Genomic DNA, 14,684 nt, shown 5'->3' on the forward strand with positions numbered 1-14,684 from the left:
TCGAGACACTTCCACGCCGGCCGTCGGTTTTACAAGCTATGCGCCTAGCTCATTGCCACTTCAAGGCTTCAAGTAGACGCTGCCAATAAAGGTTTCGTTACAGGAAAAATATCGCTAGATGGCGTTAGTATCGTGAGGTCCATTCGATATAACAATCTTGCTTGCTATTGGCTCATTTGTGCTGGCGCTTTTGGCTCACGGGACATTTCTATACAGAAATACTTGAGAAATACATTAGCTTGACATTTGTTAAAATGTTCCAAATAAAATGCTAAGTTTTTTGTGTTGCCATAAATGGCGCCCAATATGGGGCCAAACATGTTCAAGTACGTTTACGTTTTCCTCGCAATGAAAATAATGTTCCAAATAAAATGCTAAGTTTTTTGTGTTGCCATAAATGGCGCCCAATATGGGGCCAAACATGTTCAAGTACGTTTACGTTTTCCTCGCAATGAAAATAATGTTTCTCCTCTAATGCCTCTGTACACGGCAAATCGTTTGAAGACGGTTCACTGAGCTCCAAATATACCGTTCACTGAGGAACTTGCCGCATGAAATCTTCCAATCGGAGAGCATTGCTACCTACTTATTATACCAACTGTTGAGAAGTAAGTCTATTCAATATAAAAAAAAAACTCTTGGGTTGGCAGGGAAAAGAAGCCATCATTGTGTATTTGACAAATTTGTGGCAGTAGCTAACCAAAAGTAGATACGGATTAACATATTATTTATTCAATTCATAAAAGGATCACTATTACCCACATCCAAGCTTTTATTTCGAAAGAAACAGGTATATCTGATATGTCAAAAAAGTAAATAAAGAGTACGCCTTTTTTGGTTATGATAATGAGTTTGCATAATATTAAATGAAACTGGCACTAGTAAAGTATAGTAACATTGTGTTTCCTAAAGAGTATTTTAGCTATGTTTATAGATATAGAGTAACGCTATATGATGAGTACAATACTCTTTTTCTAGAGTACGGTTTTCATCCTAATCACTATTAGAACATCCACAGCGAATTTGAAAGAGAACATTAGATACTCGCATATGTACAATAAGCTTCGTCTTATCTGAACAAATTCAAGATCCGCAACAAGCTTTGTCTTTAAAATCTTAACCCCAAAGCCTTTTCCGGACCGATGTAGCCCAGTAACATACCATACTGTTGTGTTGTGTGTGGGATTCGAATCGAATATTAACTATATTGTTTTCAGAAAGTGCGACATTTTTAGTTATCTATCACGACGCTAATCCATTTACTAAGTTACAAATTTTCTTATATTCTACAGATGTTCTTATTTCTACAGATGTAGAAACTTGTTAGAAAATATAAGTTGAATTTGTAACAGACTAAAAATATCACACTATATCTATAGTGTGTCTTTCTATCATTAATTGTTTCTTCGGGTAAGTTGTTATGTGTCCTTTTTTGTGACGGGAAGAAAACGTTTTACAAATGCGATTTAATGCTGCTGCACACAGTTATCCAAGAGCCTTCAATCCGACGTACATTTAAAAGGCCTTTGGCAGTCAGTTCCCGTAACTTGAACGATCCACGAGCCTAGATACGCAATTCTTGGCAGCCTCAACGCCCCCGCGGTCATTCGTGGTATACGTGATGATAGTCTAGAGGTATATTTATGGACAAGTTAGTGACCATTAGACATATTTGCTGCGAGATTTAGACAGCTAGACTATTCTATCTGTGACTAATGCTGGTGGATGGGTGTATCCATGGGTTTTTTTGCGAAATCTCGGAATTGTCGGAAGCCTGATGGTTTACACATGCGAAGCCGCCGGTAAAAGCTATGAAAAAAAAACATTTAACGTTAAAACTTTCGTGATTTTCACTCATAGTCAAAATACCACAAAAGGACTCGTGTGTTTTAGCGTGATAAGTCCCGTAGTATTTTGACTATAAGTAGGTAAATTTAAATTAAAAACTTATTTTTCTATATTCCTCTTCAGGTCTTTTCTTTTGGAAAAAAATATACGGGCATGTTTATGTGGATTACAACTGTTACAAGTGAATGCAGCAAGGAAGTTCTTTGATAGATTAATATCTTGGTCATAGGAATTATCTGTAAGACTCAAGATCCACAATCTGTCACAATCACATCGATCATGCATGTGCGGATATACGTTGTAATTTATTACAGCCTGCCGTCCCGTTTTATTACCATATTGCTGACTTGTTACATTATTTATACGAAATAAAATGTTTATTACCACTTTGGATGCATGTCAGAAAATTGTCTTGTTGAGAAATAAAGGGATTGTCAACATTGGAGCTTGGAATTTAGTAGTTAATACAGTCACCAGCAGTCCAGCACCAATATCTGTCACACCAAAGCGTACAATATCTGATACGACTCTATTTCTAGGGCCGATAGGAAATATCAGATATTTTTGCAGGGTGCGTCCCAAGTTACATAAAAACGTTAGATATAATTTCATATTATAAACGTTCATTATGTATAATTGCATTATGTATTACATGAAACACTATAATTTCATTAAGTATAACGTTCGATTAAATAGTATAACAGTTGTTTTATATACTTTCATAAGAAATAACATGTTTATGGGCTAAATTCATATTATATAACATACATAAGGTATACCGCTTATAATACGTAATAACTTCTTATATAACATTAATATGATATAATATCAAGTGATATACTTAGGTACTTTGTTCCTAAAATACTTGGTAATTTTAAAATTTTAAAACCAGAAAATTAGGTTTTTATCGTTCTTTAATTTTGGTATTGCAAAGTTTTACTTCAAAATTTGTGCGAGCGAGCAAAGCGAGCGAGCAGGACGGTTCGGAGCAGAAGCGACTTGGATAGTTTAGGTTCAGAAGGCTAAGGCGGGAGCGAAGCGGAGCCTATAATTCAACATTAGGTGGACTGACGGCATCACGAGAGTTGCGGGCAACCGATGGATGCAAGTGGCAAACTTTCGTTCATTGTGGCGAGGGGGGAGGCCTTTCTTCAAGCAATGTTTGTTTAATCAATGATTTTGATCCATTATACTTTTCAACTAAATATACTTATGTACCTACATGCTTTCAGTATGGCACAGCACGCTGCGTCTACACGTGGTCCGTGAATGAAGCACGTGGGGCGGGGCGCGTTCGATACCGCGGAGGCTGCGCGCCGGGCTCTCCCGGCAGCAGCCCCTGTACCCGTATCCCACTTATAACCAGCGCTATCGATACGTCCAGCGAATTTCTGATACATAGCGTGTGTTGTCAATTAGCTACTCTACAGTTAGTGTGAGAAGCACGCAATGGACAGGGAGCTCGCTTGCCGCGCCGCCGGTCCCGCAGTCGTGGTAACTGCTACTATAGAAATGTGTGGCATTGCCGCTGTAAGAATTAGATTCTCACCGGATCGACTTTTTCACTTGACGTCCGTGGTGATGTTAGTAAGACAAAGGTTGTCGGACTCCACCCGGCAGTAGCCCCTGTACCCGTATCCTACATTTAACCAGTGCTATCGGCACGTCCAGGGAATTTCTGATACATAGCGTGTGTTGGCAATTAGCTATTCTACGGCGAGTGTGAGAACCACGCAATGGACAGGAAACTCGCTTACCGTGCCGTAAGGGCTCCTTTGATAAAACAAAAATAATAGTAATTAATATTTACGAAAACCTTTAAATAAGTTCAAGAGGCTGTACACGTACTTCTATGTAAATACAGTCACCTGCACTAATATGTCTACAGCCGAGCGTGCAAAAATGTGTAAGTAATAGAATGTATAAAAATAAAACATATAATATTAATTACGTACAACTTCACTTTCTATATTTTTTTAAATATAACATACGTTTGCTATGCTCCTAACGTTTAATGATAAAATATATAATTTCATTATGTATAATGAGCTATGGACATAAATACATTGAGTATAACGATCAAATTATATAATATTCGCAACCTCCAACAACCAAAACATATAAGATTAATTTTATATTACAACGGAAAACATAACGCTCAAAAATAAAAATATTTCACTTTTACGGTTTCCTCGCTGCTATAAAAAAAAACCTAACATCGAATATCGTCATCGAGTATCTCGTGATATCGTCAGTCCACCTAATGATGCATTCATAGGCAATTAATTGACGAACAATTACATCGACATATTAAAATTTCATTACTATTAGGTATTATTATTTAAAAAAATTCTAATTGGCATTCGATTACTGTAATAATACGTTAAATTATTTTATATGCAAGCTTTTTACGATACGACATGTGTTTATAATGGTTTTTTTTTCAGAAGGTACCTAATAATAAATAACTATTTAACTATTTCTGGTCATCAACGAAGCCCAAATTGTTATCGTTATGCGAATTATTGAGTGAAATAAAATAGTTCTGTCGTGTTATAAATAATTATATTTGTTATTGTTGAAACTTAGCTAAACTCGAGATAAATTATTATCTCTATTACCGTAATTAGTTGTTTGTCGACTGCAAAATCGCATACAGATAACAGCACGATAAACTATGTATAAATAATATAGCTGTATATACGTACAGTTCTACAGTCGAACTAAATGACTTACCAGGTTGGAACCTTTTCAAAATAAATTTCGCTTTTATTTATCTTGTGTGTACTCGTATTAAATTTTATTCTTCAAAATAGATGATAAAACTTAAAATCTAATGATTTTTCTTAATAAAGCGCGACGAATACGCAATAAATTTCATTTCAATTTTTGAATTTAATTTCATTTAATTTCATTTATGAAAAGGGGCGAAAATTATGCGCGCTGGGAGCGGGGACTTTGTTCGTTTGAACGCAGAAGGCCACCAGGAGCTTTTGTTGTGCCATTAAACTATTTCTCCCTGTAAAAAGCGTTGTGAAACACTATCTAAAGTTCTAAACTCAACGTATTGGTTCTTTACTAATTTATACCTTGCTTGACAAGCTCGTACTTGGCACTAGATGGAACCCTGTCGCAGGGAGCCTCTGCTGCTCTTATAAAGATTTTTTTTTCATAAGTACGGCAAATGCTCACTGCGTCAGGGTTCTACCGATACGCACGAACTTGTCAAAGTATAGCTAACTTATTCTCCCAATTTCCGGGTTACTTCACGACAGTGTTTACTCCTCTCTACTGATACTCGTACAGTGATTGGATCGATGTTTAATTTGAGTATATCCCTTAGAGACATAATTTCCATTAAAGGGGATTGGATTGAAACCATTGCACTGCAAGGTGAGATTGCCTTACTGTAGACAGAACCTCAATCTCGACATCATTACAAAGAGGAAGCTTCTCTGTCTTTCCATTACATACGGGTGTGGCCTATAACATGAGCAAATAATTAAAACATAGATCGTACTGGTCAAACTGAACAACATTAGTTCAGCAACTTTTTAATAATAATTAGTTTTTTTTAAATGGTCAAAATTGGTGTGACGTACTTTATGGATGGCCCTTTGACGTAGGTTGAAGACCGTGCCGGCGCGGCACTGCGGTCCGCAGTGTATTGTATCGTGGATCTATGCTTCCCTTTCCCTTCACCCGGCTCCGTAGCTCCCACTCCGACACCAATTTTTTTCTCTGAGTCATTTCTAAAAATCCGGACACTTGGCAAGTCAAAGCTGGCTGACAAAGGGTCAAAAATCCGGACATGTCCGGAAAAATCCTAACGTATGGCAATCCTATACGAACTCAGAATCACGAACGTTTTCACAACTTATTTCTATCACACGGAATGAGATGAAAATAAAAAGAGATAATAAATTCGATCGCAAGCTCGGTAGACAATACGGCCACAGCTCCTTAATGCCTGTGATAATTGGTTACAAGATTACAAGCCCCATCGCGTCAAGAAACAAAAACTATCAAAAAACGTGAAAGTGCATTCGATACATTAAATGTTCGTCCACCGATCATAAATAAACACCAACGACGCGCGAATAGGGTTGCCGTCAGGATTTGCCCTGATATGTCAGGATTTTTGACCCTTTGCCAGAATTGTGGCCTGACTTGGCAAGTGTCACGGTTTTTAGAAATTACAATACAATACAATACAATGACTCTTTATTGTACCTACACCAGAAATAGTAAGCGATACAGATAACAGGTACCATCAGCTAAATATGTGGTCTACCACTCTAAAGTTGATAATCGTTTGCATGTCATAAAACAATAATGCCAATCACGTCTATTATTTATTTACAATTTTGTTAAGTAATCAACAAAACCAATAATATGTCTTTGAAAACAATTTAAAATCAATATCATTCGATCCTCATTTGAGCTGCGCCAAATCTCTGTTACAAAAAAAGTAAGGACTTAGGGTGATGTCAGGATTTTTATCAAGACATTTCATTTTTCCATATGGCAACCCTACGCGTAAAGGAATCGGGTTCTAAAGTTTTACGGGCATGTGTCGAATTGAACGTAACTGTAAAAGATTGATGAGTCGTAACGCTGGCCGAAGAGGGATTTGTATGGAACTAACTAAACTGTAGCAACGTGATTAAAAAAAAAACATAAGTTACGATGTAGGCGGTTAAAGCCAAATGGCTTTAAATAATTTTGAAGAAGTAGAGATATGCGGTGCTGTAAGCCAACGTACGCACGCACTATGCGGTTAGCCGCGCGGTTTTAGCGTGCCGTCCCTCTTCAAAGTATCGCTTGAGAAAGAGAAGGCGCGCTCAAACCGCACGGTTAGACACATAGTGCGTACGTAGCTTAAGTCTCATTCCAAAAGGTTAAAATTCTGAAAGGAAGTTTATTGCAAAAAAGTGATAGGTACTTAGTGAAAATTTATTATAGAGTTATTATGTAAAATGTAAAAAGACTCTTACTCACCCCGTCCTCCTCACACTCATTAATAATGAGTAAGAGATCAGCTCACATCCCCTGAGATCTATTCCTTGACCGTTAAAACTCCAATGGCGTTTTTCTCCACCGCGACACAATTTCCTTCACGGCGCATGCGTTCGGCCGGCTATTAATTTTAACGGGCCCTTGATATATTAGCAGTGTTTCTTAATTAGAGCCCGCTTTCCTCTTAACAGCCAGTATTGCGAGTACGAGAGAGTGTGAAAAACGCCTAATTTATGTTTTTAATTTTGTTCCATTTTTAAAACAAAGGGCAAAGGAAACTGGAACACGGTCAGGGTAAAGTTGTTTTTAAGGATGACTGCATCATGATGAATATGAGGCTATGGTTTTTTGGATTTGCACGGGATTTAAAACAAGTGTGTTGATCAAGAGCAATGTAAAGAAGTCCTTGTAAATAATAGAGTCCCAGACGGAAGATACACGTTGTATATCATTAGTAAAGGTGGATAGACACATTCAGAACCTTGTACTTAATGTAATAGTTACTAACCGGCATTGACATCCTAATTCTAGGCCAACTCGCAGCACTAGACCGGTTTGCTGTAACCAAATCGTAGACAATGCGTAGGACACTCAATTAGTGCGACGATCGTGAGCAATGATTGGCAACTTCCTCGCAGAGACCAAATCTAGGATATCTCAATATACGAGTAAATCATACCTAGAATTTAAGTCATTGATTTGCAAGGGGGTAGGTCGGGTTTTTGGGGGTTTGGGCTTTCTGTTGCTAAGTTATATGAATCGAATTGGGTTTATTAACTAGTAGACTAGACATAAAAAACTGTATAGAGTATATACTAGTAGTAGACTTTTCTTATTGGTTGTGCAGGTTGTGCTATAAAAGCAACTAATAGAAGTACGGTAATCCATCATTTTACCGAAAATTGTTTCATCGGTTATCGTTTCCCATATCACTATTCGCAGAATTTTATTATCACTTAGGAATCACTTATCGAAACTCGTCACATCGCTCATACAATTGCTCGAATTACCTTTAACACAAGAATCAACTCATCGATTTTATTTTACTTCATTTTTTTCTATATCGATATAGTCGTTCATCGAATCGCCTTTACTATAAGTAATTTTGGTTCATCGTTTCAATTTTCAAATTTCGATATAATGAATGTTAGCTACCCAGAAGTACCCTATTGGTTGTTAGGTTACGGCAATTTGGAGTCATTCAAGTATTATGTAAGCAGAGTTTCGTAACTGCTACCACAATCGGGACTTATCGCGCTAACAACCAGTATTAATTACCTCGACGTTTCGACCACATTAGAGTGACCGTGGTTACGAGTTAATCTACGAGTATTCGTATGGAAACACCTTTTCTGATGACTGTATCTTTTGACTAAATTGTTTTTTAACTCTACCTTAAGACCTGAGTATTTCATATTAATTTCAGCTTGATGCCTCCACGTGTTACTGAAAAAAGGGTCGTGACATGGTCGTGACAGACGGCCAACAGAGTGATCTTACATTCTACTTTTTTTTCCTTTTGAAATACGAAACCCTAAAACCAACCCTGTTTAAAAAAAAACCGATGAAGTAACTATGGTAATTAAAATAAGTTTTAATTGAACTTAAATTATTATTTAATTAATCAATCAAGATTATAGGTGACCTTAATTGAGTTGACAATTAACGCGTGGAAATTTTATATCTTTTCAAGTTTCTTAGGAAATATTAATTTGATTATCTATTCTCAGATGTATGGTCCCGCCGGAAGACCAGCGCTGACTCCATCCCAGGAGTCCGCATTTACGCTGAGGCGGGTCCTTTTCACTCACACATACAAAATTATATATTATTTAAACTATTTTTGTAGCTTTTGTGTGTAACTATTATGTGGGTGTTGAATAAACTTATTTCAATCATTAATTCGTTCAGATGTTAAATAAATAACAAGCCGAATTGGACTTTCGGGTACACTAGCCGTTTTCTGATAGAATAAACGGGTAGGGCGGTCGTGTCATTCAGAGTTAAATATTCATTTAGTTTTAAGTAAATTTAATGCCGGCGCCAATTTAATGCGGTTTTTTTACGTGAATCGTTTTTTCTTGCCGTCATTCTAAGCTATGTTTGTTAAAAATCGATTCAGACGTTTTTGAGATAATGGACTTTGAAATTATAATGTCGATTGTTTTTAACCCCTGACGCAAAAAGAGGGGTGTTATAAGTTTGACCGCTATGTGTGTCTGTCTGTCTGTGGCAGGACCTATTTGAATGCGGTTTTTTTATTTGATAGCAGGTTTTCTAGCGATGGTTCTTAGACATGTTTTATAAAAATCGGTTCAGCCGTTTTTGAGATATTGAACTTTGAAGTGACAAAGTCGGGGGTTCTCCAACTTTTTGGTGGCTAGGTTATTCAGCTTCTTTAAGTTGGTTAGGTTATTCTTAGAGTGACCAGTCACTGGCGCGCGCCGGCCAATCTCTCCCGCCGTTACCATACATGTATTTTCTCTTCAACTACATATCCATATAAGATAGTCCAGTATTTTATAACCTCTTTGCACTTGGCAATGAAAGCTCACTAGTTGACACTAGTCGTCCGACCAGTTGGTCGACAGATTTAGAAATGGCAGTTTTTATGGGTTCGAGTATGTTAGTAAGAAGCTCTCATTGAAGAGTCATAAAGTACTTTCGACATACTAACATCTGTTTCAAGTGGTTTTATAACATGTAGATAAAATATTTTTATATGTAAGTACTTCTTATTAAGAGAAGTCTCTTCGTTCCATTCTCCATACAAACGTAGTCCCGGTCTCATTTGAAAACTAGGCAACAGAAATAGATGAAATTTTGTAAGTATGGACTAGACGTAATTATCAGATTTATTATTCAGATTTTCAGATTTTCTTATAAATGTGTAATATCAGAATTACAGGAGCTCAAAAGTCGTCAAAAAAAAGATGTCGACTTTGCACGTGAATTACAGACTAATAATCGAAAAAACCACAGGCATAGAAAATATAATGAATATCTTGATTGTAAAATAGCATTGATTATTTTCTGTGCTATACTTTTAGTATAATATGAGGACAACGAAACCCAAAATTCAACCGCTCAAATCTTGAAAAGCCTACAGCTATCTCGATATTTACGGACGTCGTTGCGGAAGGCATGGGGGGGACGGCTGCGAGCGCTTATGTCACGAGCGATAAAGACAACAATATCGCAAATTTCTCTTAAGAGCCGTGGTGACTTAGCAGTTTGACCTATCTGGTGGGTTCAAATCCGGGGTTCGCACTTCTGAGTTTTTCGCAATTCATGCGCGAAATAATTATAATTTACCACGAACTTACGGCAAAAAAAAAATATGCCCAAACCTGCGAAGCATATTGTTGTGTGTGAAGTTCCCAATCCGCACTGGGCCCGCGCGGGTACGGGCCAAGCTCTCTCATTCTGAGAGGAAGCTTGTGCCCAGCAGTAGGATGGGATGATGATGATGAGGTACCTACTGTATAGGCTTTATTAGAACCAAAATGCTGGCTGGCTTCAGTTCATTGCTCTATTAACAATGGTTGCATTCCAGTACTCGTAACGGTGTGCATTGTGTTATTAGAAGCCTTTTATGCGGCGGAGAGAACGAGCCAAGTTGACGTCGGAAATAAAGCACTGTTCAGAAAGTTGCATTGAGCAGGGAAAATTCTTAATCGTTCAATACTTAAGACGAAAAACCGCATTCAAATCGCTCCACCCGTTTAAGAGCTACGGTGCCACAGACAGACATACAGACACACATAGCGGTCAAATTTATAACACCCCTCTTTTTGCGTCGGGGGTTAAAAAAGGAATCGTAATAAGATCACAGCATATGTTGTTGATCTGTCAGTCTACGATATGCCTAGGAATTTCGTGATCTGGCGGATTTTACGATCGGCCGCCGACATATATTAATCTTTTCTAGAATATTCGTTCATCTCCTTTACACAACTAAGCCCATATTTAAATCCGAAAACAATTTTCTACAATACCGTTAAAATAACTATCAATCACGACAATGTGGCTTAATTGATGGCCGAGCTCTCAGTCATTATCAGTCATTCAAACACTAATGTTCATCACTTCTCTCCTTTGCTCTTTACCCACCTGTCTGCGTTAGAAAAAGACAGCACGTAATGAAGTGGGCCAAATGATTTTTAAAATAAACATGCTGGCCGCTTTTGTTTTTTTAAATTTGACGGGCATTAGGACTTGAGTGAAGTATGAGCCAACTAATTTACAGTGCGTGCACTAATAAAAAAAGTAGTTAAAAAAAAACTGACTTAGAAACTGTAACTCATCATCATCATCAGCGTATCAGCCGTAGAACGTCCACTGTTGGACATAGGCATCCCCCGTTCTGTAAATAAAAAGGCAGAAATAAAAGTTTTATCTTAAAAAAAAAACGACCATCGCGGACTCGCGCCCGAGGGTTCCGTACATACAAATACTTTTGTTATATGATGTAACTAAAAATTTATGCTTTTCGCCATTTTTCCTTTATCTGTGCTAAATTCAATTCAAATTAAATATTTATTTGCTTTTAACACAAATGCGTGCAAATAATTTGTTACCTTTAACAATACTTTTACATGTGTACTTAGTTATATTTATTATTCACTAGGAGTTACACAAACAATAGTATTATGCTATATATAAGACGTTGCTTTGTACCTTTCAAGATTCTGAGTTCACGGGAAGTACCCTGTAGTGTAGGTTTTGATTCCATTGCGAGTGTCGAAAATTTGCAGCACAAACGGCTGTATCTTTTGATTGCGTTGGCTTAGAAGTTTGATTTTTTCACGCAACAAAGTGATCCTATAAGGGTTCCGTTTTTTCCTATCGAGGTACGGAACCCTGTGTATCTAAATATACGTAGGTAGATATAGTAAAATTACCCTTTCTTGTAATCTTTTTATTGATTTTAATTTGAAAATTGATAAATACACAGTTTTACATAAAAAAGGAAGAATAATTAAAAACATAAAAATATTCAGTTATATGCTACGTCAAATTAATAAAAAAATAAAGAAATAACACATTGATACATCCGCCGCCAGCGTCGTCAAACTTTATAAAATACACATATATTTTTTTAATTATACTCGTATAAGTATAATTGCAATCCGACTTAGTACGAGGATAACAGATGGAATAATCCTCCTGTCTGGATGGATAACAGTTACAATCAGACTTTACCTATATTTAAAAAAAAACTGTTTATTTTTATTTCAGAAACTTAATACAGAGTTTTTTTTAATCCTGCTGCTACAAACATAACCTTAAGCCAATAACGTGGAACGGGGAATCAATAGAGCCGTGCACGGCGCCGGACGGAGATCCGATGTCCGGCCGCCGGAACATCCGGCTCGGTTACTGGGCCATCGCGGCCGCTGCGATTTGTTGGATGCTGACTATTACCAGGCGCGGCTCACTCCGCGATTTTATTTTCCGCTACAAGTAGATGTCTGGGGCCCCCTAGAGTGTGCTATTCCATTACACGTGCCGCGTGCGAGTGAATACGAGTTATGCGATGGACAGAGGCCGATTCTTATGCCTAAATGCCTAAACATCACTTTTGTACGGCAGTGAGGCTTCTGTACTTTAATTATTCCGTGCTGTTATATAGTGGTTTATTTAGTTCACTAGCTGCCACATTCATCGTCATCACATAAGCAGTAGGACGTCCACTGCTGTACTGGACATCATTCGGCCTCCCCATATAATTACTTGACCTACTGTTTATTCGGGTTAATTTTAAATTTCGGTTGTTAAACTTCATCGCGTGTCAGTCGTTCAAAAGTTAACTGGAAGCGATCCTTTTAGAGGATAAGTTCGCCTTTGTATATCAATTTATCTTGTTATCTGTTTATTTCAACACACTACACTATAGGGTTATTTATACATTAGCAGTTCTCCGTGACGTCTTCTGCGAAGATATCATAATAAATTCTTCTGTTGCTATTATTATCATTAATATAATAATATTCTGCGCATTGTAATATATAGAATCACTGAACAAAGAACGCGCCGAAATTAAGTCCCCATTAAGGGTTTAATGCGATTTGTTTGGATTTCAGTTTGCTCCAAATGTTTCTAGTTTTCGATAAGTACATTTGTTCGTTTGGTAAGTATTGTATGTAGGTCAATGAAACCGCTGAAAAGTGGAACTTACTGAGTCTCTATGCTTTGACGAACGCTTTAGTGCTACTAAGCGCCTAATATGGTTCTTTTTGAATATGATTATTTTTAAGAATTTGTAATGTAATACGGTATTTGACTATTTTGTATATGTTTTATAAATTAAAACTACACAATGCCCGTTATCGAATAAAGAAACATTTTTTAAGCTACCTTTACAAATAACAAAGTTATGAGGGTTTGAAATTCAAGATTAGACAGAGAAAGACATACTGGCATGTGACGTCACACGCCAGTACCGCCATACTTGCTGCATAGAGAAAAGCGTTTGAGAAAGGGACAGGTATATAGATTTATCAAAAATTCACTATAAATCCAATTTTCAACCGATTTAAGTTTTCTCTTCGCTAAACACTGTCTGTATATCTATATTTTCATAATAATATTAAGATATGGCAAATTCAGTTGTCAAATACCGTATTGCGAAGCGTTGGCAGGCCTCCCACTAGGTGGACTGACGACATCGTGCATCGCTAGAATTGCGGGCAACCGGTGGATGCAAGTGGCAAGTTGTCGTTCATTGTGGCGTTCTATGGGGGAGGCCTTTGTTCAGCAGTTGACGTCTTCTCGCTGATGATGATGATGAGTTCAATTGGCTTGAAGACTTCGTCGATTATCGCTATCCCGCGGGAACTTTGCAATTTTCTAGGATAAAAAAACTGCCATGTCTCCTTCCCCGGGATTTAGACTATGTTCATACGTACCAAAATTTCGTCATTAAATAAATAAATAAATATCACGGGACAATTCACACCAATTGACCTAGTCCCAAAGTAAGCTTAGCAAAGCTTGTGTTATGGGTACTAAGCAACGCAACGGATAAATATAATTATATAGATAGATACATACTTAAATACATATGAAACACCCAAGACCCGAGAACAAACATTCGTATTTTTCATACAAATATCTGCCCCGACACGGTAATCGAACCCGGGACCTCAAGCTTCGTAGTCAGGTTCTCTAACCACTAGGCCATCTGGTCGTCATTATTGCATCATTGACTTAAACGTCTTCATAAACTTTTTCATTCATAATATTAGAAGGATGCTAAGGCTATAATGATACAAAACCTAAATGACTTTACGAGAATCAGCAACGGTGCGTATCCACAATAATAAGGACGCCATACTGTCTGACGTGCTAGCAATCACAACCATATTCGCCATTTATCTTTTTTCGGGATAAAAAGTAGCCTATTTTACTCTGGCCCATAAACTATCTCCATGCCAAAAATCACGTCGATCCGTAGCACCGTTTCGACGTGAAAGACGGACAAACATACAAACACACACACTTTCGCATTTATTATATTAAAGTATAGTCATAGATGAGAGTGTGTATACTGGTAAAGTATAGTATGGATCATCACCTTTGACAGACAGAAATGGTCATAGCGATTACAGACACATCACATCGGTCACATGTTAATTCTGGCGTCAGTTCAGTTCATCATTTTGGCCAGAATGAGGAGAAAAATATCATGTAACCCTCTCGGACTGACGGATTCATGAAAAATCTTTGAGTAAAATAGTCAATTTAAATAATATTCGTGAAATAAATACCGAACAGTGAGCAAAAAAAAAACAAAACGCTTCCAACGCAATGTC

At 37.3% G+C, this 14,684-nt stretch overlaps 1 protein-coding gene across 5 annotated transcripts in view; it reads left to right on the forward strand.

The window, feature by feature from the left end:
- tty (tweety) overlaps window positions 1-14,684 on the forward strand; it is a 97,373-nt gene that overhangs the window by 67,823 nt on the left and 14,866 nt on the right. The window lies entirely within an intron of this gene.

Source organism: Choristoneura fumiferana, chromosome 6 (genome assembly GCF_025370935.1).
Source record: "Choristoneura fumiferana chromosome 6, NRCan_CFum_1, whole genome shotgun sequence".
Taxonomy (NCBI): domain Eukaryota; kingdom Metazoa; phylum Arthropoda; class Insecta; order Lepidoptera; family Tortricidae; genus Choristoneura; species Choristoneura fumiferana.